Genomic DNA, 22,984 nt, shown 5'->3' with positions numbered 1-22,984 from the left:
TGGATGCTGTCATCTTCAACTGCAAGCCTCCTTTGCCGCATTAGCTCCCCAAGGCCAGAGACACCCCTGCCCCATTGCCCCGCATCTTTGGCTGGGAGTTGACTCTCCCCTCACCTGTGCTGGGCAGCCTTGCCAAGTCCTAGAGAGCCGGGGCAGGTGGCTTGGACGGTGCTACCTGGCACTGGGCCTGCATCCAAGACTTCTCTGCCCCTTTAGCTGAGTGGCTCCTCATAGCTCCTCGTAGCATCTCAGCCGTGGCGGGGTGGGGGGAAACCTAGGGATCCCCCTCCCCACTACAGCTGCAGGTAGGTGCATGCCTCTCCAGTCTGATCCCCAGCTCCAGCCTGGCCTGCTCTAGGGTGGGAAAGACGGTCCTTCTAGCAGCTTTCTCTGGGGTGTGGATCAGATCCCCTTGACACCTCCCTGCCACAGACCGGCTGCTCCGGGATCCTGGGAGGCACTCTGTGCTCCTGCCCCTTCCATAGTAGATCCCTTTTAAAGATAAGGCCTTCAGTTGGTCAAAATAATGCTTATACTCAGATCACATTAAAAGAGACCTACAGAGGGGAGTTCCCGTCAGTGGTTGACGAATCTGACTAGGATCCATGAGGTTGCGGGTTCGATCCTTGGCCTCGCTCAGTGGGTTAAGGATCTGGTGTTGCTGTGAGCTGTGGGGTAGGTCTCAGACGAGGCTCGGATCCCACATTGCTGTGGCTGTGGTGTAGGCTGGAGGCTACAGCTCCGATTTGACCCCTAGCCTGGGAACCTCCATATGCTACGGGTGCAGCCCTAGAAAAGACAAAAATAAAATAAAATAGACCTACAGAAAAGGTAAAAAATTCTATTTAAGTGAAAAGAGGCTCTTTTTTTTTTTTACTTTTTAGGGCCACATCCGCAGCATATGGAGATTCCCAAGCTAGGAGTAGAATTGGAGCTACAACTGCCGGCTACACCACAGCCACAGCAATGCAGGATCTGAGACACATCTGCAACCTACCTCTCAGCAATGCCGATTCCTTAACCCACTGAGCGAGGCCAGGGATTGCACCCGAAACCTCATAGTTCCTAGTCAGATTTGTTTCCGCTGTGCCACAACGGGAACTCTGAGGCTTATTTTTAAAAATCAAGTTCATTTAAATAAACCTTCGGGAAAGCTGTCATAATCATGTGGGTGGGTACTGGCAGCTGTCCTTCATCCAGCCCCTTCTTACTGAAATATTTCTTTTTTTTTTTTTTCTTTTTTTTTTAAATTTAAATTTATTTTTTTTTTTGTCTTTTGCCTTTTGTTGTTGTTGTTGTTGTTGCTATTTCTTGGCCCGCTCCCGCTGCATATGGAGGTTCTCAGGCTAGGGGTTGAATCGGAGCTGTAGCCACCGGCCTACGCCGGAGCCACAGCAACACGGGATCCGAGCCGCGTCTGCAACCTACACCACAGCTCACGGCAATGCCGGATCGTTAACCCACTGAGCAAGGGCAGGGACCGAACCCGCAACCTCATGGTTCCTAGTCGGATTCGTTAACCACTACGCCACGACGGGAACTCCTTGAAATATTTCTATATTCGGAAGTGACTCCAGGAATTCATCTGGGGTCTCCAGTGTCTGGGTCAGGGGCAGGTGGGGCTGAAATCCTGGGAGCCTACCTGGAAGTTCATGTGGCAATAATCCATTTTCTTTCCATCTTCTGACCCTGGTCACGAGACTCAGTGTTCTACTGAACTTACTTATTATCACAGAGAATCTTTTTCCAGCAGTCACAAACTGAAACTGAGGCGGAGAGAGAAACTGAAACAGAGAGAGACAGAGGCAGAGACAGAGGGAGAGCTCTCTGAATGGCATGGGCCTTTCTATAACAGAAGCAAGGCTGAATTTTGGAGTTCCTGTTGTGGCTCAAACAGGTTAAAAACCTGACATTGTCTCTATGAGGATGCAGGTTCGATCCTCGGCTTTGCTCAGTGAGTTAAGGATCTGCTGTTGCTACAAATGCTGCGTAGGGCAGCAGCTGCAGCTCGAGTTCAACCCCCTAGGCCAGGAACCTCCATATGCCACAGGTGCAGACATAAAAAGAAAAAGAAAAAAAGAAAGAAAGAAAGAAAGAAATAGGGCTAAAATCCTATTGTCTGAAGCCCTCCTTTTTGCCTCTGACCCTTAGGAATACAAAACACAGGTGTCCCCAGCTCAGCTAGCATCCTTGCCCAAGGTCGTTGGAGACCAGTTCGGGCTAAGGACTTAGAAGGTCCTGGCATCTTGCAGTGGGCTCCAACCAGCTCCAAGCGTTATTTCTTTAAATTCATTGTGTGGGCTGGGGGCATGTGAAGGCACTGGGGCTGCAGTCCAGCCCTTCTTGGCATCCAGAGACACGTCCGTCTCTTGGGTGGACAGCCGCAGAGGCAAAAGGCCACCAAAGGGAGGCCTGGTGAGGCCCCAGGTCCCAGACCCCGGGGTAGCTTCTGACTCTGCATTCTGGTGGGAAGTCTGCGGAATGCAGCTTACACAGACAGTGGCCCAGATCCCCTATGGGGGGCAGCCTTGCCGCAGCGGTGGAAGGCCAGCAAGACTGCCCTGAGGTACTCTGTTCTCACCCAGGCAGGCAGCATGGGTGGTTAACAGCTTGTCGCTGGTGTAGATGGAGTTAAGCCTTTCCGGGGACTATTTACTCCTGATCCTAAGTGACAGCTTGGGGAGGGCGAATCACGTGGCCCTGAAATCCCCTCGGGAGCCTATGGAGCATGCCCAGCTGCCTCTGCCTGGGAAAGATGCTGGATCCTGCAGTCACCACAACAGCATCCTCTCTCCGCGCCAGGGACCTGCCAGCCGGAGAGATGACTGATTAGACCAGATCAGATCCCCAGCCCTGCTTTTCAGAGGGGGCCCCCAGGGGTGGGGAGGAGGACCCCAGCTGGCCTGAGCTGGGGGGAGGGGGGCCTGGGAGCTCCGAGAGTGATAGCTTTTCAGCGAGGGGCTCACACCTCCAAAGCCGGTGAGTCTGTTTTGATGCATCATAGAGATGAGGTGGGAGGAGGAAGGTTGGGCTCTGGTCAGGGCTGGCAGCCGCCCGCCGCGTGAATCTGGGCTGCTGGCACTGCGGTGCCACTGCCTTCCCCATCCCTCTTTCTTGGCAGCGGTACTTAGGGATCATGGATGCTGAGAATGCTAATTATAGCCCTCTCTGTGCCCCTACCCCCACCTCCAGAATCCCCAAGAAGGGCTAACGTTGTCTGAATTTATTACATTTGCCTTACATCTCCTGAGGGAAGCCGGCTCTGGGGCTGCCAGCTTCCTGGGGTCCAGCTGGGGCCCCCAACCTGCCTAGAGCAAAGAAGCCAGCCCCGCCCTGCCTCTAATCTTGCCGGGAGGTGGAGGCATGAGTTTAAGCCCTTGTGGGAAGGCGCTCTGGAGGGGGTGGTCCTGGGGGTCCGACTCAGGTCAGCCCAAGGGACCCACCTCCCACCGTGTGGGAGAGGTCAGGGTGTGTCTGGGTCAGAGGTTGGGGCTCAGGGCGTCTGAGGGTCTTGGATTCCTAGGGGGCGTCTGATCTCTGGGGTCTCAGATTTCGTGGGGAGAGCCTGAAGGAGCAGGAGCTGGTTATGTGGGCAGAGGGGGCGTGGGGGGATGGGTGTGCGGTGGTGGGGCCAGCCTGCAGCTAGCAGAGCCTCGGGCTTATTGTGTGAGGTTCTGGGCAAAGGTTGGGGAGGTGGCAGAGGGAGTGAGGGGAGGTGGGGGGGTAGGTTAGACAGGAAGGGCGGAGGGAGAAGGTGAGCAGGCAAGATAGGGGGCTGGAGCCTGGGAGGGCCAGAGCTTGAGAGCTGAGAAGGAGGGGCCAGCCCTAGGGCACAGGGCAGGGAGGAGCTGAGCTGCAGGGGGGAGGTGGTAGGAGGAGGATGAGCTCAGCGTCATGTCAAAGAGGGTCACAGCCTTCAGGGCCTGGCAGTTCTTCCTCCATCCCTACAGGTCCCTGCCCTCGGTCTGGCTTCCCCTGAGGGTGTCTTGCCCGTGAGGGTGAGAGCCCTGGTTGGCCCATCTCTGCCCGAGCCTACTGTCCAGATGGCCACAGGGACATGGCAGGCACCTGCCGGACAGATCCCCCAAATCCTGGCTCCCGGGCCCCGCTGGAGGAGCACGGGGCTGGAGGGGTTCTGGGGGCTCCCACCTCCGAGTTCCCTCTTAGCTGGAGCAGGAGACCAGGAGATCCCGCTGGTGGAGGAGCGGCAGGAGGGGGCCCCACGGAGGCCCAGCAGCCGAGGCTAGAGCCATCTCCAGGTGGGGTGGGGAGGGTTGGGGGGTGAGGCTGGCACTGCCTCAGGCCCTGCCGTACGGAAAACAAGGGCTCTCTGTGTCCTCACCAGGGCGCAGAGCGCTGGGCTGCAGATATGAATTATTAAAAGTCCTTGGCTTTCCAATCAGCGGCGAGGTGCTAAATGTGTTCACACGGCTGTGTAATTAATCCTGGTGGCGGCTGCACAGGCTCGAGACAATGGGGACCTTTTTTTTTTTTTGCCTGGTTCGACTTCTTTTCCTTCTTCCCAGGAAGGTGATGGTGCAGGACACAGTCCACAGATAATTCCTTTTAACGTGTCTGCCTGGATTATTGAGCTGGATTCTTCCTGCTCTGTGTAAATGAAGTAATTACCGAGGAAGTCAGTGAGCAGGAGGCGGTGGCAGTGGCCTGGAGCTCAGGGGTGGGGACACGTAGAGCCCAGGGCCTGGGATGGGGAGAAGCTGAGCCAAGGGGGAGGTGGGGGTGGGGGGGCATGGTGTCCACACCCCATCAGCTGTCGTCTCTCTGAGCCCTGTCCCTGGAGGAGGAAGGTTGTGGCGTTGGGAGAGCTGTCTGCGAGGTAGGGGCTCCTGCCGTTGCAGTGGGTCCTGGTTTTGAGGTTTTGTGGGGTGGCCTGAGCACTGAACTGAGGCAGTCTGGACGTCAGTGCATTAGTGAGATGACTTTGGAAGGCCAGTCTCCAACCAGTTTAAAAAACCCAAAGCTTTAGAGAGGAGGGAACACACTTTGGGAAGCATTTAGAATAGATGGTGAGCAGAGAGGAAGCGCTCAGAGTAGGCTCAGTGGGATCCTTTCCTTGGCAATTGCTCAGTCCACGTGGGCTCCTGCTCTGCACCTCACCCCCAGACACCCCCAGAGACCATCTAGTTCCACCTCTCTCCAAGCCCAGACCAGCCCTCTGCAGCCTGCCTGAGGGGAGTACCAGTCTTGTCTGGATAATTCCAGCGACGGGGAGCTCATTACCTCACCAGGCAGCCTGCTTCAAAGTTAGAACATTCTTCTGCATTGAATCAAAATCTGCCCACTTCCAAGTTCCGCCTTTTGGTTTCGATTCTTTGAAGCAGCACAGAGCAAGTCAGCTCTTTCTCACAGTGATAAAGATGGTTTTCTTCATATTAAAATCGTGTGTAAAAGTGTGGACATAATATATTTTGTGTAACCCTATTTGTATTGGACATTCAGTGGTTACCCTTATTTTCGTTTTATAAATAACACGACATGATCATTTTTGTGCATAAGGCTTTTTCTGTATTTTGGATTATTTCTTTAGGTTAAATCCCAAGACATAGAACTGATGTCAGGGAGGGTATATATTTTAAAAATTACTATTTTGTGCGCATAAAAGTAATACATAGTCATTAAAAATGTAGAAAAACACATGTAGAAAAGATTAAAATTGTATGTAATTCTCTCAGAGATTTAGTATATAATTTTAACATTTCGGTGTGTGTATGTTTTTATGAATTCATGTGCAGGTATATAACTATATTTATTATCAAAATCCACATGTATACTGTTGAAATTTTGGACCAAATATATATTTTTGTCGCTTAAATAAAAAGCATTTTTCCAGGAGTTCCCTTGTGGTGCAGTGGGTTAAGGATCAGTGTTGTCAGGCCAGCAGCAACTATGGCTCAGGTTTGATCCCTGGCCTGGGAACATACTCATGCTGCGCGCATGGCCAAAAAAAAAAAAAAGAAAAGAAAAAAAGCATTTTCCCATGCATTAAATATTCTTTTACAACATCATTTTTAAGTGATTGCCTAGTATTTCATTATATACTGATTCTTTGTTTACTTGGCCCCTACATTAAACGACATTTCCAACTTTTTCACTTTTGTAAACAATTCAATCGTGAACGTATAAATATCTGAATCTTTACGCATATCAATAATTTTTTTCCTCTTGGGTTACATTTCTAGAAATGGAATTTCTACCTTTTTAAATATTTTGACATATTTTGCCAATTTCCTTGCTGGAAAGTACTAATTTACATTCCCAGCAGCTGTGTATAAGAATGCATTTTGTTGCAAAAGCATCACCATTGATTATTAACTTTTCTCATTGTTTTAATCCAATTGTTTGATTAGCAGTGATATTTAAATTTTTTTAAGTGTTTTTCTTTTCTTTTTTAGGCCATACCTGTGGCATATGGACATTCCCAGGCTAGGGGTCCAATTGGAGTTGTAGCTACCAGCCTATACCACAGCCAGATCTGAGGCACATCTGTGACCTAAGCCACAGCTCTCTGCTATGCTGGATCCTTAACCCACTGAACAAGGCTGGGATCGAACCCAACCTCATGGATTCTAGTTGGTTCATTTCCGCTGAGTCACAACAGGAATTCCTTAAAGTGGTTTTAAAGTTCAAAGCTTCTATCTGTTGTCATTTGTCTGAGTCTTTCTTAAAAGATAATTTAGTGCATTTGTCAAGATAGCAGTTATAGGGCCAAACTCAGGTTGAATCTGGGCTCTGCTCCTTACCAGGGATGTGAGCTTGACCTGTGACTTAATCTGTGCCTCAATTTCTCCACCTGTAGTTGTTGTTTTGTTTGTCTTTTTGCCTTTTCTAGGGCTGCACCCATGGCATATGGAGGTTTCCAGGCTAGGGGTCTAATAGGAGCTGTTGCTGCCAGCCTACGCCAGAGCCACGGCAACACCAGATCCGAGCCGGGTCTGCGACCTACCCCACAGCTCACGGCAACGCCGGATCCTGAACCCACTGAGCGAGGCCAGGGATCAAACCTGCAACCTCATGTTTCCTAGTCGGATTCGTTAACCACTGAGCAACGACGGCAACTCCTCTCCACCTGTAAAAAGAAGTCTGTTTCACAGACTTCTCGTAAAGATGAATGAGGTCACGTATGCAAAGCACATAGAATCGTGCTGAGCAGAGTAAGTAATTATTATTATCTTACTGTGCTTAGTTTGCCACAGATACCTGAAGCCAGGATCATGATTTCCCTCCCCTCAAATCCCCAAACTCTCCTTGTTTGAGCCTAGATGCCTCTGGGGACCCCCACTTGCTTGCTCAAGCTCTACCAGCACCTCCGGCCAGGTTTGGTGTCACCAGCACAAAGCATAGTGAGGCAGCCATCCCTCCACACCCAGGATAATCCCCTGGAATGTCACACTTCTGGAGGCTTCTTCTGGCAGGTGCCTGTACAAGGGACTTTGGCTCCTCCAGTGTCTTCTGGCTAACAGGACACTCCACTGAAGTCCCCTTCTCCAGCCACCCAGTCCCACTGCCCAGCCCCTCACACACTACCTTGCACACATCCTTTCTTTTTTTCTTTTTTGTCTTTTTGTTTCTTTAGGGCCATACTCTTCACACATGGAGGTTCCCAGGCTAGGGGCTGAATTGGAGCTGTAGCTGCTGGCCTACACCAGAGCCACAGCCATGCGGGATCCAAGCCGAGTCTGCGACCTACACCACAGTCACAGCCACGCAGGATCCTTAACCCACTGAGTGAGGCTAGAGATCAAACCTGTGTCTTCATGGATGCTATTCGGATTTGTTAACCGCTGAGCCACGATGGGAACTCCCATACATCCTTTCTTGATTCCTTCCTGTCAAACCTACCCAGACTGTTCCCTGTTCCTTCAAGGCCTCTTTGCACTTGGCAAAGTAGCACTAGCTCATCTGATAAACTAACTTGGTCTCCATGTTAATAAGAGAGAGTTGGTGTACTGCCTGCCGAGGGGTAGAGAGAATGCCCATCTGGAGTTTGAAGACATGGATTTGAATCCTGGTCCAAATTAGTGGCTATATAATTTGTAGCAAGTTGCTCAGTCTCTCTGAGCTTTCGTTTCCTGCTCTGAAAAATGCAGTTAGTATCATTACCTGCTTACCCAGTTGATAGCTGGCTTGAGTAATACATATGAAAGTGATTTGTAAACTGCAAATAATTACACAAATGTCTGTGATTAGTAGAAACGGGTATTTGGGGGAATTCCCATTGTGGCTCAGCAGAAATGAATCCGACCAGGATCCACGAGGACGCAGGTTTGATTCCCTGGCCTTGCTCAGTGGGTTAAGGATCTGGTGTGGCCATGAGCTGTGGTGTAGGTCGCAGACTCTGCTCGGATCCTGTGTTGCTGTGGCTGTGGCGTAGGCCAGCGGCTACAGCTCCAATTCAGCCCCTAGCCTGGGAACCTCCATATGCTGAGAGTGAGGCCCTAAAAAAAAAAAAAAAGAAAAAAGAAATGAGTGTTTGAACAACGTATATCAGAAGGCAATGCTTTAACCCCAGGTCAGATAGGTGCTTACATGACTTAGTAGGAAATATGTTTAGGGCAGATGGTATTCATGGCAACCATCAAATCCTCCCAGTCACTTAGTCTCTGTGAAGAGTCTGTCCTTATTCGTGTGAATTCAGGAAGTAGGGCTGGGCAGGTCAACAATGACCTAATAAACATGGATGGCTGCGAAGGTTTGCTCCTGCAGGGTGTGGGACCCCCTCCATTGGGGAGGTGAGGTTCCTCCCTCCCTCTGACACCCCCACGCCATCCCAGTCTGGCTCATCGTTACCTGAGAACCTGAGTCTATAATTGCAGGTGCCAATTTGCTTTTCATTAGCCTGATGCTTTGCAATTAGCTTGTTAAATTCGACTTGGCCTCTGTGCTGGTGAGTTCATTTTTTTCTGATTTTGCTTGCTTCCTGGGTCCTCGTGAGCCTCGATGCACTATCCAGAGACCACAGGTCAGACTGCTTGCCTTGCCTGAGATGGTGGCTGCTTAACTGGGGAATTGAAGAGGTCATAGCAGAGAAGGAAAACTGGCCTTTGGTGAGGTGGATGGTGAGGTGGGAGTGTCCTGATGGAGGCGTAGTGATATTTGTCCCTTCGCATCCAATGCTTCTCCCCTTCTGAGCCTCAGTTTCCTCATCTCTAAAATGGGAGTGCTAATTCCTGCCCTGCCTGCATGGCTGAGGTTCAAATGAGTTGATGTAGGAAGTGGGTGTGACTATGGAGCAGTGCAGCATGAAAATGCTTTATCACATCAAATATGAAAGTTCTTTAGCATTAGACATATGGTTCTAGTGTCCCTGGCCATCAGTTTGTGGACCCCTGGACCTTATCAGTGACTTCCCATGCTGTCCCATAATTCCTGATTCCATTGTCCTCTTCTCCTGTTCACTCTCTCCCAAACCATGGGTGATTTGAAGGCATTAGCATGTAGCAGGTGCTCAATAAATGTTGAGTGGATGTAGGAGGACTTGGACAGGAGGGAGTTTGTCCCAAGGAGTGGGCACAAAAAACAGTCATGAGAAAGCCTCTGATGGCAATGGTGGGGACATTTATTTCCTGTTCTCCTCAGCCATGTCCCCAGCTCCACTGGGGTTGGGTTGCTTCAAGGCAAGAGATAGTCTTAGCTGTTTTTGTCTTTGCAATGTTTCGCACAGAGCTCGGCGCATAGCAGTTGTTTGATAGATGCTTTTGGACTGAGTGAATGAATGAGTGCATTGGAGTAGAGAGCGTGGAATTGAGAGGCAGATGAGCAGGACTTGGGATTCTGGCCCCACCACTTTCTTTTGGCAAACATTTCCTGTCTGCTCATTGTTGTGCCAGGTAATACGTCGCAAAAATGAATCAATCTTTCTTTCTTCCTTTCTTTCTTTTTCTTCCTCCCTTCTTTCCTTCCTCCCTCCCTCCCTCCCTCCCTTCCTTCCTTCCTTCCTCTCTCTCTCTCTCTCTTTCTTTCTTTTGTCTTTTTGGGGCTGCACCTGCTGTATGGACGTTCCCAGGCTAGGGGTTGAATCAGAGCTGCAGCTGCCGGCCTGTGCCACAGCCACAGCAACACCAGATGCTACACCACAGCTCATGGCAAGACTGGATCCTTAACCCACAGATCGAGGCTAAGGATCGAACCTGCAACCCCATGGATATGAATACGGTTCATTACCACTAAGCCACAATGGGAACTCCCACAAAAATGAATTTTTAAATTCATAGTCTAGTAAGGGAGCAGACTTTGAGTAAATGGTTGTCCTGTGTATGATAGAGACATATGTTTGTGGTCAAGAGAGAGAGCGATAGTCTCTCTGGGGAGAGTCAGGAAAGGATTCCCAAGGAAAGGCCTTCAACTGGGGAAGTTTCTTAACTTCCTCGGGTCTCAGTTTCCTAAGCTGTCGTGTGAGGAGACAAAAGTCTCCTTCACTGAGGTCAGGATGGGATGAAATAAAATAATGTGAATAAAACATCTGGCACTGAATAATATTTTAATAAATGTTAAAAATGTTTCTTGGGAGTTCCCGTCATGGCGCAGCGGAAGTGCATCTGACCAGGAACCATGAGGTTGCAGGTTCGATCCCTGGCCTCGATCTGTGGGTTAAGGATCCAGCCTTGCCGTGAGCTGTGGCGTAGGTCACAGATGCGGCTTGAATCTGGCATTGCTGTGGCTGTGGTGTAGGCCAGCAGCTACAGCTCTGATTCGACCCCTAGCCTGGGAACCTCCATATTCCTCAGGTGTGGCCCTAAAAGGACAAAAGACAAAACAAAAACAAAAACAAAATGAAACAATAATGTTTCTTAAAGCCAGACCGGGTACTTGGTAGGTACAGGAGGGCCAGTGCCAGGAGCTCAAGGAATTTCAGAAGCTGATTCCTACAACTTCATTTTAGCTGTTAGTTAATACCTGTGTGACCTTGAACAGGTTTCTTAATTTCTCCAAGTCTCAGTTGCTGTGTCTACAAAGTGGGGAAAACAAGTTTGTTTTTGGATCAACAGAGAGACTTCAGGGAAGGTACCTAGAACATGTATAGCATGTAGTAAGTTCTAGAAAAGCATAGCTCTTCCTTGTTATTATTATCAATGCATTGCATGGAGAGACTACATCTGATTGCAGACACACACATGGTGCCTGCATGCAGACTCCCAGAAATGCTCAGACAGGGAGGAGCCTAAAGGGGGGCCCGGGGAGGGGGTAGGCCGGGTGACAGCCAGTGGCTGCTTATTCTAAGAAACCTTCCTCAGTGTGAGGTGATCAGAATTCTGTTGAACAAGTTGGAGGTTACCAGGCTTGAGTGACAGAATTGGGGAGATTGGCTGTGGCTCTTTCCCCCAGCTGGGGGAACCGGCCTCATGGGAAACTAAGAGGTAGCCCCCTGGCAGCAGGAACTTAATTCCATCAGGCACGTAGGCCCCCAGCCTGGCCCAGTCCTGCCGGCCACATCCCAGTGGCTCTGTCGCCCGGCTGGTCCCCTGACCTTCCTAAGCAAGGCAGCCTGGCGGCCATGCTGGGTTGCCGTGGTAACTGGCAGCCTCCCAGCTGGGTTGCCCTGGTAACCAGTTAGCTGGTATTGGGGGAGGGGGATGGTGAGCTGGGGGGAATCAGCCTCAAAAGAGACAGAGAAGGACAAGGGTGGGACCAAGAGGAAGACAAATCCCAGACGTCCCCAGCATAGCCCTCTCCTCTCTCCCTCGTGGGACTGGGAAAGCCAGAGAAAGGCAGGTAGGAGAGGATGTTGTGCTCTTTCCTACCCCGTGTGTGTTTTGTGGTGTGAGTCATCTTGGGCAATGCAGGACATTTGGAAGCTTGGATAGGGCAGTGCAGGAGCTCTCCTGGGCTGCGACAAAGGCAACTCGGTCCAGGGAGGGAGCCATGGACTCGCCACACCTACATCTCCATCCTGATTGCCCCACTTTTGACAACTCGACCTCTTTGAATTTCAGTTTCCTCATCTGTAAAACAGAGGTGCGAACACAGACCTCCAGGGACATTGTTTGGGACAGTGCCTGGCACTGTTAATGGGGGTTCCCTCCCCACCTTCTACATTGATTTTTCTATTTGGTGGGTGCTTTCCAGCCCATGAACAGCTTATAGCAGAGGCCCACCCTGGTCCCAGCCCAGCGTGGTTGGAGGAGTGTTGGAATTCTTGAGAACCCAGAGATAACAGCTCTTGGCCTCCAGGAGCTGACCGTCCCAATCTGCTGAGGGCAGGAAGCAAGTTTATATAGGTGGGAATATCTGCAAGAAAGTTTTCGAAGTAGGACCTAGTTGAATTTTTCGACTGCCTCCGGTAGAAATGCATTTTTCATCACAACCCAGCAGACATGTGTGTGATACCTCACTGTGTGTGCTGCATGCTTTGGGTGGAGTCCAGTCTGGTCTATTTTGTTTTAAAAAAGATATCTTGGGAGTTCCCCTCGTGGCGCAGTGGTTAACGAATCCGACTAGGAACCATGAGGTTGTGGGTTCGATCCCTGGCCTCGCTCAGTGGGTTAAGGATTCGGCTTTGCCGTGAACTGTGGTGTAGGTTGCAGACACGGCTCGGATCCCAAGTTGCTGTGGCTTGGGTGTAGGCTGGCGGCTACAGCTCTGATTTGACCCCTAGCCTGAGAATCTCCATATGCCGCAGGAGCGGCCCAAGAAATGGCAAAAAGACAGAAAATAATAATAATAATAAGAAGAAGATATCTTGGTCCTTCCGCTTGATTTCATACCCTCTGTGGGTCACTCACTGTCTTTGGTTTGAGAAACGATGGGGGAGAATCCTAACTAAAGCCATCAGGGGTGTAGGGAACTCAGGCTCCTCCTGCCTTCCACGCATGAGGTTATCAGGTTGGATCCTCACAGTCGCAAACCCGTGAGGCAACTGAGGCTCAGAGGTCGCATGATGGCCCAGGGTCACAGAGCTTGCCAGGAGGGTCCATGCTGCTCAGGTTCGCGGTACAGCCTTATGTGTGCTGAATCTGTCCCCCGTTTTCATTCTTGCTGCAAGAGGAATTGGCAGATTCTTCTTACACACAGAGAAATTGGGCTCGAAGATCAAAAATGAGGGCCTGGAGCTAAGCCGGGAAACTTGGTCCCTGTCTCTGCTGTTGCAACGACTGGGGAGGCCAAGGATGCTGTGAAAGATGGGGCTGAGCCTGGAGTGGGTTGGGTGCTTCCTCTGTGGGGGCTGCACTGAAGCTCACTCCCCATGAGCTTACCTGGGCACCGAGCGTGTGTCAGGGTCCTGGGGGCTGCCTACATACCCTAGGCTCCTGGGAGATTTTCTGATGGGAAATCCTTAAGCTGGGTCTGGGAGAAGCCAGTTTTTGTTTGTTTGTTTGTTTAGGGCTGCACCCGTGACATATGGAAGTTCTCATGCTCGGGGTTGAATCAGAGCTGCAGCTGCCAGCCACAGCTACAGCAACGCCAGATCCAAGCCGTGTCTGTGACCTACAACCACAGCTGACAGCAACGCTGGACCCTTAACCCACTGATCGAACTCAGGGATTGAACCCGCATCCTCATGGACACTAGTTGGGTTTGTTACCTCTGAGCCACAGCGGGAACTCAGAAGACAGTTTTTAGTTGACTCTAGTGACACAACGCAGATAATGGTCAGCAGGAAACCGGCCAGGTAGGGTCTTGACCACAGAGTAGGCTCAGCTGCAGGAGTGCTCAGTACTGGGTGGGGCAGCTGAGGTGGGAGGGCTGGACCCCAGGAAGCATGCCTGGCGGAAGGCTGGCCCTGTGTGACAGATATAAGATCAGACCCAGAGTGAGAATCAGAGTGTGGAGGAGTTCACAGCGTTAGGTCCAGTTTTGAACCGTGTTGTGAGAGTGTGCCTGTTTGTCTATCTCTCAGGCCCTTTCCTCCTACCCTGGGGCTCAGCAGAGAGGTCGTAGCCCTTCCCTTGTGGACTTCGCTCTTTGCAAACAGAGGAGCCAGGCGCTCACGGAGGAGGTACCTCCCTTCCGTTTGGGTGTGTTCCCTTTGCAGTGTCTACATGGCCCTTCCTGCACAGGCTACCCGCCTGCCTGGCCTTGAAGGGAGGCCTGGGGAGCAGCGGGTGGGGCTGAGCTGTGGGAGGAGAGGGCCGGCTTCAAGGTCCCCCAGGCCTCTTGCTAACTGCCTAACTGATGTGACGAGCATCCAGGACCCCAACCCCTTGGGCTGGGGAGGTGGGTGGGTGGCTAGGAATTCTGCTGGGGCTCAAGTGGGGGTGTGTTTTTGTCTGAGGCTGGGTGAATAGAGGCGGGGAGGGTTTCCAATAAGGGGAATCAGTGCCTTAGGAATCATACAAGGGATTGTGCTCAGTGCTTGATTAACTGACTCACATGGGAGCTGGATGAACATCTGTCTTGCAGGGACCAGTTATCTCTGCACCCATGTATTCTCTCTGTGCCCAGTATGCTCTATGCTGTCTTCCTCCAGCTTGTTCAGGGTGACTTGATCACCACTTTTTACTTATGAAGAATCTGTATTTCTTTTTTAAGGCTGTACATGTGGCATATGGAAGTTTCTAGGCTAGGGGTCAAATCGGAGCTACAGCTGCTACCTACGCCACAGCCACAGCAACGCGGGATCCTTAACCCACTGAGGGAGGCCAGGGATTGAACCCACATTGTCATGATTACTAGTCAGGTTCATAACCCACTAAGCCACAATGGGAATTCAGAATCTGTATTTCTATGATGATGGGCCACTCATCCAAAATCATGTTGAGGTGGGGAAAGAATCAGAATTAAGATTTAGGAATGTTCCCAAGTTTGAAGGCATGCCTATTAGCCAGTGAAATCGTAGAGACGATGGGGGGGGGGCTCGAATGTGACTATTTATCTGCCTCCATTTTGTCGTGACACTCCCAATAGTCACGGCTCATTGTTTGCCTCTCAGGGCTGCCCCTCTGGCCTCTCCCTAGGTGCCCAGACCCTGTGTCTTGGGAGAGGCAAGTGATAAAGGCTGCCTTCTCTGGAGGAGTGAGGGTGTGTGCACCTGTTCCTTGCATGTTTTTGTGCCTGTAGGAAGGGGCCGTCAGCTGCTCTTGGTCTAGTCAGGGGGGGCCCTTCAGACCATGTGGGAGGAAAGTCACAGAGACGAAGAGGTGAAGGCTTGGAGGCTGAGCTGAGCTGCAGGGGGAATCAGGGACCGTATGCTGTGCCGGTCCTTACAGCTCCCTCGGCCCACATAGTGCTGGAGGAGCAGATTATTTGGCCAGGCAGCAGCTCCTCCTGGAGCCATAGCCTCCTTTGGAACCTCTGGCCTTCTCTGAATCCAGAAACCAATGTCCTCATTTAAACCAGCTTAACCCTCTGGTGGCAGCTGGCAGGGTGGGCTGAACTCATTCTAGTCTTTCCCTTGTATTCCACTCCCAGACTTTTTCATTCTTCCCCAATGTCCCCGTCATGGTAGTCACTTCCTTCTGTGTGTGTGTGTGTGTGTGTGTGTGTGTGTGTGTGTGTGTGTGTATAGGGGTAAGTGTGGAGAGAGATGGGGGAAGTCCATGAGCTACTTTCCCCAGTGCCTCTGATCCCGCTGTTAAGGTCAAGTGATTCAGCACAGAAAGGAGGATTTGTGTGGCAGACCTGCCTCAGGGGCAGGGAGCAGAGCATGGGGTGGGAGAGGAGGGGACAGGGGGTGTCCTGGGTTGATCCTGCTGTCCTGTTCGGGGCTGTCCTTGTCAAATCAGCCACGTCCACCAGCTAGGACTTGTGCTGTGGGGGAGGCTGTACCTATGGCAGGATGCACATGGGTCCTGAGGGGGACAAAGATGGAGACCCCACAGACCTGCCTCACCGTGGCAGATCCCAGATGTGAAAGGAAGAAGAGTGAGAAACCGAGGCCTCTGGTGAGGTGGCGATGGGGAGATGGAGAGGGTTCTCAGGGGAGGGAGTCATTGAAGGGGGTGGGGAGACCTTGGGGTCTGAGAAAGGAAGCCTGGGTGGGTATGGACAGGGCCAGCCTCATATACTTTTTGATGGGCTGCGCCTGTAGCTGTTCTGGAGACAGAGTGGCAGAGCGACTTAGAGACTGTCTAACCCCCAGAAAGGACTTTCTTTCCTTCTTTCTTCCTTCCTTTCTTTCTTTTTTTTTTTCTGGCCATACCCATAGCATATGGAAGCTCCTGGGCCATGGAGTGAATCCACACCACCTCTGTGACCTATGCCACAGCTGCAGCAATGTTGAAACCTTAACCCACAGTGCCACAGTGGGAACTCCAGAAAGGACTTTCTTGAATCTAAACAGAAAGCACCCCAGTTGGGCCCCTAGCACCTTCCAGATCTGCTGTTGCACCCAAGGCATATAGAAGTTCCTGGGCTAGGGGTCAAAATAGAGCTGTAGCTGCCAGCCTATGCCAAGCCACAGCAATGTGGTTGCAGATCCAAGTGGCATCTGTGACCTTTGCCACAGCTTATGCCCATGCTGGATCCTTAACCCACTGAGCAAGGCCAGGGATCGAACCTGCACCCTTATGGATACTAGTTGGATTTTTAACCTGCTGAGCCACAATGGGAACGCCAAAGTTATACATATATATATATATTTTTTTTTTTTTTGTCTTTTTACTATTTTTTTGGGCCGCTCCCGCGGCATATGGAGGTTCCCAGGCTAAGGGTCGAATCGGAGCTGTAGCCACTGGCCTACGCCAGAGCCACAGCAATGCGGGATCCGAGCCGCGTCTGCAACCTACCCCACAGCTCACGGCAACGCCGGATCCTTAACCCACTGAGCAAGGGCAGGGACCGAACCCTCAACCTCATGGTTCCTAGTCGGATTCGTCAACCACTGCGCCACGATGGGAACTCCCAAAGTTATATTTTTAAAAGTGTCCCATCATTGGCTAAAATGGTCAGTTGGAAATAGAAGTTGCTCTGATGTATTTTCTCTCGCATGTGTCTTTCTGATCAATTTGTATCTCCCCATGGTAATTAGCACAGTGCCTTGAAATAGTTGGCTTGATACCTCCCTTCCCTGGCATTATGCTTGGGACAGGGCAGCACATGGAAGAGAGTAAGCTGTGAAGCTGCTCTCGGCCCAAATGTTTTATGGGCTGAGATTTCAGATGGTTTCTCCACCTTCTGGTTCAGAGCCAGTCATTGGCTGAAGGATTTGCAGGGTGGAGTTGGGTCGCATTTTGTCCATCCTTCTCTGCCTTTCTTCTTGGAGATGTGGCTTTATCACTCACTTCCAGGGTACTCAGATAATGTGTGGGCTGGCCCACAGCATAATCCGGGTTAGGAAACACTGAACCTCTTTCATACTTTTTATGATGACTCTCGCTATTTTTAATAGCTTTGAGAAGGAGTGAGCTATTTTCAGCCGGTTTAGAGGAGTTTATCACTCCCACAAGAACCTCATGAGATAACAGGTCAGGGGAAGGAGGTGTCAGCAGAAGCTCGTTTGCATATTTCCCACAATCCTTCCTTTGGCTCAGTTTACAGGCGTCCTGGGCAAGTTGTAGTCTGGGCGTAGCTGTCACTTTCCCTCCATCACATACATCAGAATCTGTGGGCAAGTCTGGGCTACATGTAGCTCATTATAAATGCTGGGCTCGGATGTCAGAGCTGTTTTTCAGCGGGAGAGACCAAGACACGAGAGGGACCTAGAGTCTCAGTGTTGGAAACAACCTTTCATTTGGTCCAATTTTCTTTCCCCATAGCATCCCCTGTTCCAGCACCCCCAGATCAGCCAACACCATGTGAACCCCCAGTGGTTCAGAGCACTGCTCTGTGATGCAGCTTTTTCCATTGCTGGACAGCCTCAACTCAAACGTTGAACTCAAACGTTTCTTCTCTTACCTTCCACCCTTTGGTTCTAGTGCAGCATCCTGGCCATCCTGACATCCTTTTCTGAGCTGACTGGTTTGTCATCACTTCAAGAGTCAGACCAGTGTTAAGAGACTATATGACACAGTGGGGGAAAACCTAGACTCCAGGGTTCATCTGCCTGACTTTGCACCTGGCTTCACTCTCGTTGGCTGTGTGATCTTGGTTGTAGTCCTTCACCTCTTTGAGCCTCAATTCATCCATCTGTAAAATGTGGGTAATGATGGTACTTACCTCATAGGGTTGTTGACAGGACTAAGGGAATGAACACGTGTAAAAGGCTTAGAGCAGGGTGGGGTCTGGCAACTGCAAACCACGCTGTGCATGATATAGCTTTTTATCCCCTCTTAAAATAAGCTGTCTAAAAATGAACAGTATTCCAGATGTGGTCTGTTCAGTGGGACTCCAATGGCCTTTGCTCGACCATCTTTCTGTTAAGTCAGACTGAGTTTGCAAATCACTGGTGTTTAAATTGTGCTCATTGTGCTGGAATCCTCAGGTAGTTTCCCTGTGGGCAGCTATGAGGTTTAGATCTCCCTTCTTCTACATAAAAGGTGTGAGCTGCTATAGAGGGAAGGTCAGTGTCCAGGGGAGCCCAGAGCGTCCCTTCACATTGGTTCCAAACCCCCACGAACCCTCACGGATGCAGTCTGGTTACTCTACATGTGGTGTTCTATTTGGAGAATCCCTTGACCCACACTGGCCTGAAAAAAAATCCCCACCCCTGTGGGTCTTTTCTCTCTCGGTGGGTCTCTTTCACTCTTCTCTGCTCATCTGATGCACTTGCTGATCAAGTGAGCTGAACATGTACTGTTGGAACCTTCCTAACCTCCAAATGCAGCTCCTCCACTTCTCAGAGTTCCCAGGCTACAGGGGAAGGGACTCAGATGCCCCAAACATATTCAGAGTACCTGGTTGCACAGGTAAACCTTTGAGAGCTTCTAAATCCTTGCTGCTTGTGGGCTGGCAGCATCTACGTCACCTGGGAGCTTGTTAGAAATACAGAATCTCAGACCTCAGGCCTGACCTACAGAATTCGAATCTGAATTTAACAAGATCCCCTAGGAGATTTGTATGCACATTAAAATTTGAGAGGTACTGGAGTTCCCATCGTGGCTCAGCGGTTAATGAATCTGACTAGCATCTCTGAAGACGCAGGTTCAATCCCTGGCCTCACTCAGTGGGTTAAGGATCTGGCATTGCCTGAGCTGTGGTGTAGGTAGCAGACATGGTTCAACTCGGATCCAGCATTGCTGTGGCTGTGGTGTAGGCCAGCAGCTATAGCTCTGATTCGATCTCTAGCCTGGGAACCTCCATATGCTCCAAGTGCGGCCCTAAAAAGAAAAAAAAAAAAAAAAAAAAGCAAAAACCCAAAACCTAAATACAAACAAAAAAATTTGAGAGATGCTGCTCTCCAGTATTACCCTTGGGGTAGGATTGAGGGTGAGGCAGGGAGAATTCTATCTTCCAAGATCTGGAAATCAGTCCTACTGATGAGGTGCCTAGGGACAGGCATAAAACTATTTCTAGGATATTTGATCATTAACCGTCCACATGCCCTTTTTGCTTGCTTCTTGGACCTCCAATTAATAGGGTTTTTAGAAAACCGTCATGCATTAAAAAAAAAAAAAATCCATGGAGTTTCTGTTCTGGCTCAGCAGTAACAAACCCAGCTAATATCCTTGAGGACCCAGGTTCAATCCCTGGCCCCACTCAGTAGGTTGAGGATCTGGTGGTGCTGTGGTGTAGATTGCAGACATGGCTCAGCTCCGGCGTTGCTGTGGCTGTGGTGAAGGCTGGCAACTGCAGCTCTGATTTGACCCCTAGCCTGGGAATTTCCACATGCTGTGGGTGTGTGTGGCCCTAAAATGACAACCCCCCCAACAAAAAAACAAAAAACCCCTCTAGATTGTATTTGAGACTTCCTATTTGATTAGTAACAAGCTCTTGAGCATATTTCAAAGCTTTGAAATATGTGTACAATTGGAATCTTGTAAATGTTAAGTGTAGGATTGTACTTTTATGATGTATTTCATTTTGTCAGTGTCAGGCCATTATTTCAGTATGTGGGATCCTGATTCTGCCATACAGGTGACAGCCCGCCCGCCCGCCTTGTCGGGAGCCAATCTGGTAGCCTAGTCTTCTGAGCCTTTATGCAAATTGTGGATGAAACCCTGGAACACAGCAGGATCTTGACCAGACCCCTGCGGTGCTCGTTCATTCCTTTAGCCAGCCTTACTGAGTGCCAGAGGTGCCTGCTGCACGCAGGTGAGCTGATTTGAGCTCTGGCTCTGCTCCCTGTTGCTTTTGTCACCTTTGGCAAAAGGTATTGCCACCCCAGACTTCTGTTTCTTCGTCTGTAATTGAGGAAATTTGAGTAGTCATCAGGATCCCCCAGGGCGCATTAAAGACATGCGTGTGCCTGGACCTCTTTCTTGCTCTCCCAGAGATCCTGATTCAGCTGGTCGGAGGTGGTACCCAGGTGTTAGTATTTTTAAAAAGTTCTCTAGGGTTCTTGCCTCGGCAGTATATAAACTAAAACCGACAATACAGAGAAGATGAGCATGGTCCCTGTGCAAACATAGCATGCAAATGTCCATAAAAAAGAATGCTATTTGTAGGAGTTCCCGTCGTGGTGCAGTGGTTAACGAATCCGGCTAGGAACCATGAAGTTGCGGGTTCGATCCCTGGCCTTGCTCAGGGAGTCAAGGATCCGGCATTGCATGAGCCGTGGTGTAGGTCGCAGACTTGGCTCGGATCCTGCGTTGTTGTGGCTCTGGCGTAGGCTGGCGGCTATACCTCCGATTAGACGCCTAGCCTGGGAACCTCCATATGCCGCAGGTGTGGCCCCAGAAAAGGCAAAAAAAAAAAAAGAATGCTATTTGCAGCAACATGGATGGACCTAGAGATTATCATACTAAGTGAAGTAAGCCAGAAAGAGAAAGACAAATACCTTACGATATCATTTATATGTGGCATCTAAAATATGACACAAATGAATCTACCTACAAAACAGAAACAGACTTACAGACGTAGAGAACAGACTTGTGGTTGTCAAGGGGGAGGGAGAGATGGATTTGGGAGTTTGGGATTAGCAGATGCAAACTGTTATATAGGATGGATAAACAACAAGGCCGTACGGTAGAGTAGGAGGAGCTGTGTTCAGTATCCTGTAATAAACCCATAGTGGAAATGAGGGGAGAAAAAAAAAAAAAAGCTCTCCAGGTAATCCTCATGTGAAGCCAGGACTGAGAACCCATGGACCAGATATCTCTAACTGCACAACCTGCCACTCTGACCCCTAAGGCTCCCCAGGGCCATCTGATAGGCATCTTCTGGGGCCTCTGGTCCCACAGTCTGAGCAGTGCTGGCTGGGTTTGTGGTAGGCTGGCTGGTGGAGCACGGTAGCCAGGCACTGCGCAGGCCTTGCAGAAATCTCGGGTACCCTTGTCTTCCCCAAATCCCTGGGAGAGGACTTGGCATGCCGCCTATCCGTCGCTTGCTCTCCTGCCCTTCTCCTCTGGACAAAAGACTCATCTTTGCCTTCTCTGACACGAGCTTCTTTCCTGTGTTTCTGAGCTCACAGCTTAAGAAAAATAGCCAAAGGCCAGTTTTCAGCTTCGATCAGACAAGATGGATCCCTGTCTGATTCCTCTCTTTGCTTCTATTTCTGTCCCCATGTAACTCAGGAGGTGACAGCCCCTCTGAGGCCTTCCCTTTCATGTCTTTCCCTTCATGGGCTTCCACGGGCCAAGGGCCACCCCACGTTGCAGCTCCTGGTAACCTTGCTGTCAACACATGAACGCATGCAGACACCTCTGTCTTGGGACCCGGGGTCAAAGCACCTACTTGCCCAGCTTGGCTCGTTGGGGGCAAGACCAGCCTCTACCCTGGGGGCTCAGGATGTCACTCTGAGCATTCCCTCCCAGCTTCTGGGGCCAGAGGATGCTCAAGATCTGTGTCATCCTGTCCCATCCCCGTCCTCCCCACAGTCGCCGCTGGGTACCACTGCTGGGTACCAGGAGCGTCTCTGCAGTGGGCTTGTTAATTGGCGCTTCGCTGGCTGATTGACTCGAACGCGGGCGAACATTTATTTACCCCCGGCAGCCGCCTCTCAGACAGCCGTTAATTGCAGGCACAAGAGAGACAATAATTACGGGATAATGGGTGGCTTTTGTAAGAGTCCTTCTTCTTGCACTGTGTCAGCAAACACGGAGGGTTTGTTTTCCAACATTCAGTTCCCTGCTGAGGCCATGCCACAGCCCCATCCCACTCCCCCCTTTCCTGTCATCCAGCCCCTCCCCGTCCCTCCAGGGTTTCACCCGCATCTCCTGGGTAACGTCTTCCCATCTATCACCTCCTAATTCCCATGCAGTCAGGACCCCATTTTTAGGATTTGTCAGGTTGAATTGGGGCTTTTTAGAAAGTCGTACTTAAATCAACTTCGCCTAAAACAAGGGTCAGTAGATACTAAACTGTGTGTTTTATTCCATGGGCCTTTCTACTCCTTGTTAATATTTTTACCTAGTCGTAATTAATGTGCAGCTGTTATCCCATGCTATGCATTTTTGGGGTTTAATGTTATTTTATTTAAATTTTTTTTTAGGGCCATACCTGCGGCATATGGAAGTTCCCAGACTAGGGGTCCAGTCGGAGCTGTAGCTCAGACCTATGCCAGATCTGAGCCGTGTCTGCAACCTACACTACAGCTCACGGCAGCACTGGACCCTTAACCCACCGAGCGAGGCCAGGGATTGAACCTGCATCCTCATGGATGCTAGTCAGATTCGTTTCCACTGAGCCACAACGGGAACTCCCTGGGTTTGATGTTATATTATACAAATACTTCCAGGTATGACAATGGCCCATACAGTTTTTGTTTTAAATAGCTATGAATAATTCTGTCATGTTTCTCCATTACTGTATTGCTTTTCTCTTATTACTAGGAATTTGGGTTATTTCCAATTTGTTGCTATTATGAATAGCTCCGCTAGAAACATCCTTATATACTACTGGTTTTTCTCCCAGTTATTTCCCAGGGGGTAAATTGAACTATGGGTTACATTGATCTGGCATCAGGGTGAGAAGTGTTGAGGGGAGTGGGGAGCTGGAGGCTACTGGGAGAGCTGAACCGATTCCCTCCCCTCCTCCCAATCCGTAATTCCTA

At 50.3% G+C, this 22,984-nt stretch overlaps 1 protein-coding gene and 1 non-coding gene across 14 annotated transcripts in view; both read left to right on the top strand.

Moving 5' to 3' along the window:
- The first annotated feature begins 2,744 nt into the window (after positions 1–2,744).
- PLEKHA6 (pleckstrin homology domain containing A6) overlaps positions 2,745–22,984 on the top strand; it is a 137,341-nt gene continuing 117,101 nt past the window's right edge. For all 13 annotated transcript variants that reach the window (XM_084976788.1, XM_084976782.1, XM_084976761.1 and 10 more), the window contains exon 1: positions 2,745–2,979. The gene's annotated coding sequence lies outside the window, so the exon portion shown is untranslated. The remainder of the gene's footprint in view (positions 2,980–22,984) is intronic.
- Positions 20,329–20,434, top strand: LOC146399962 (U6 spliceosomal RNA). Its single transcript, XR_014816928.1, has one exon. It is a non-coding gene; the product is annotated as a U6 spliceosomal RNA (small nuclear RNA).

Source organism: Sus scrofa, chromosome 9, assembly GCF_054392235.1.
Source record: "Sus scrofa isolate SSC_HxYL_T2T_F1_AM1 chromosome 9, Sscrofa_HxYL_maternal_Yorkshire_Landrace_v2.0, whole genome shotgun sequence".
NCBI classification, from domain to species: domain Eukaryota; kingdom Metazoa; phylum Chordata; class Mammalia; order Artiodactyla; family Suidae; genus Sus; species Sus scrofa.
Note: the sequence above shows the minus strand (reverse complement) of the source record. Positions and strands in the feature narration are given on the sequence as shown.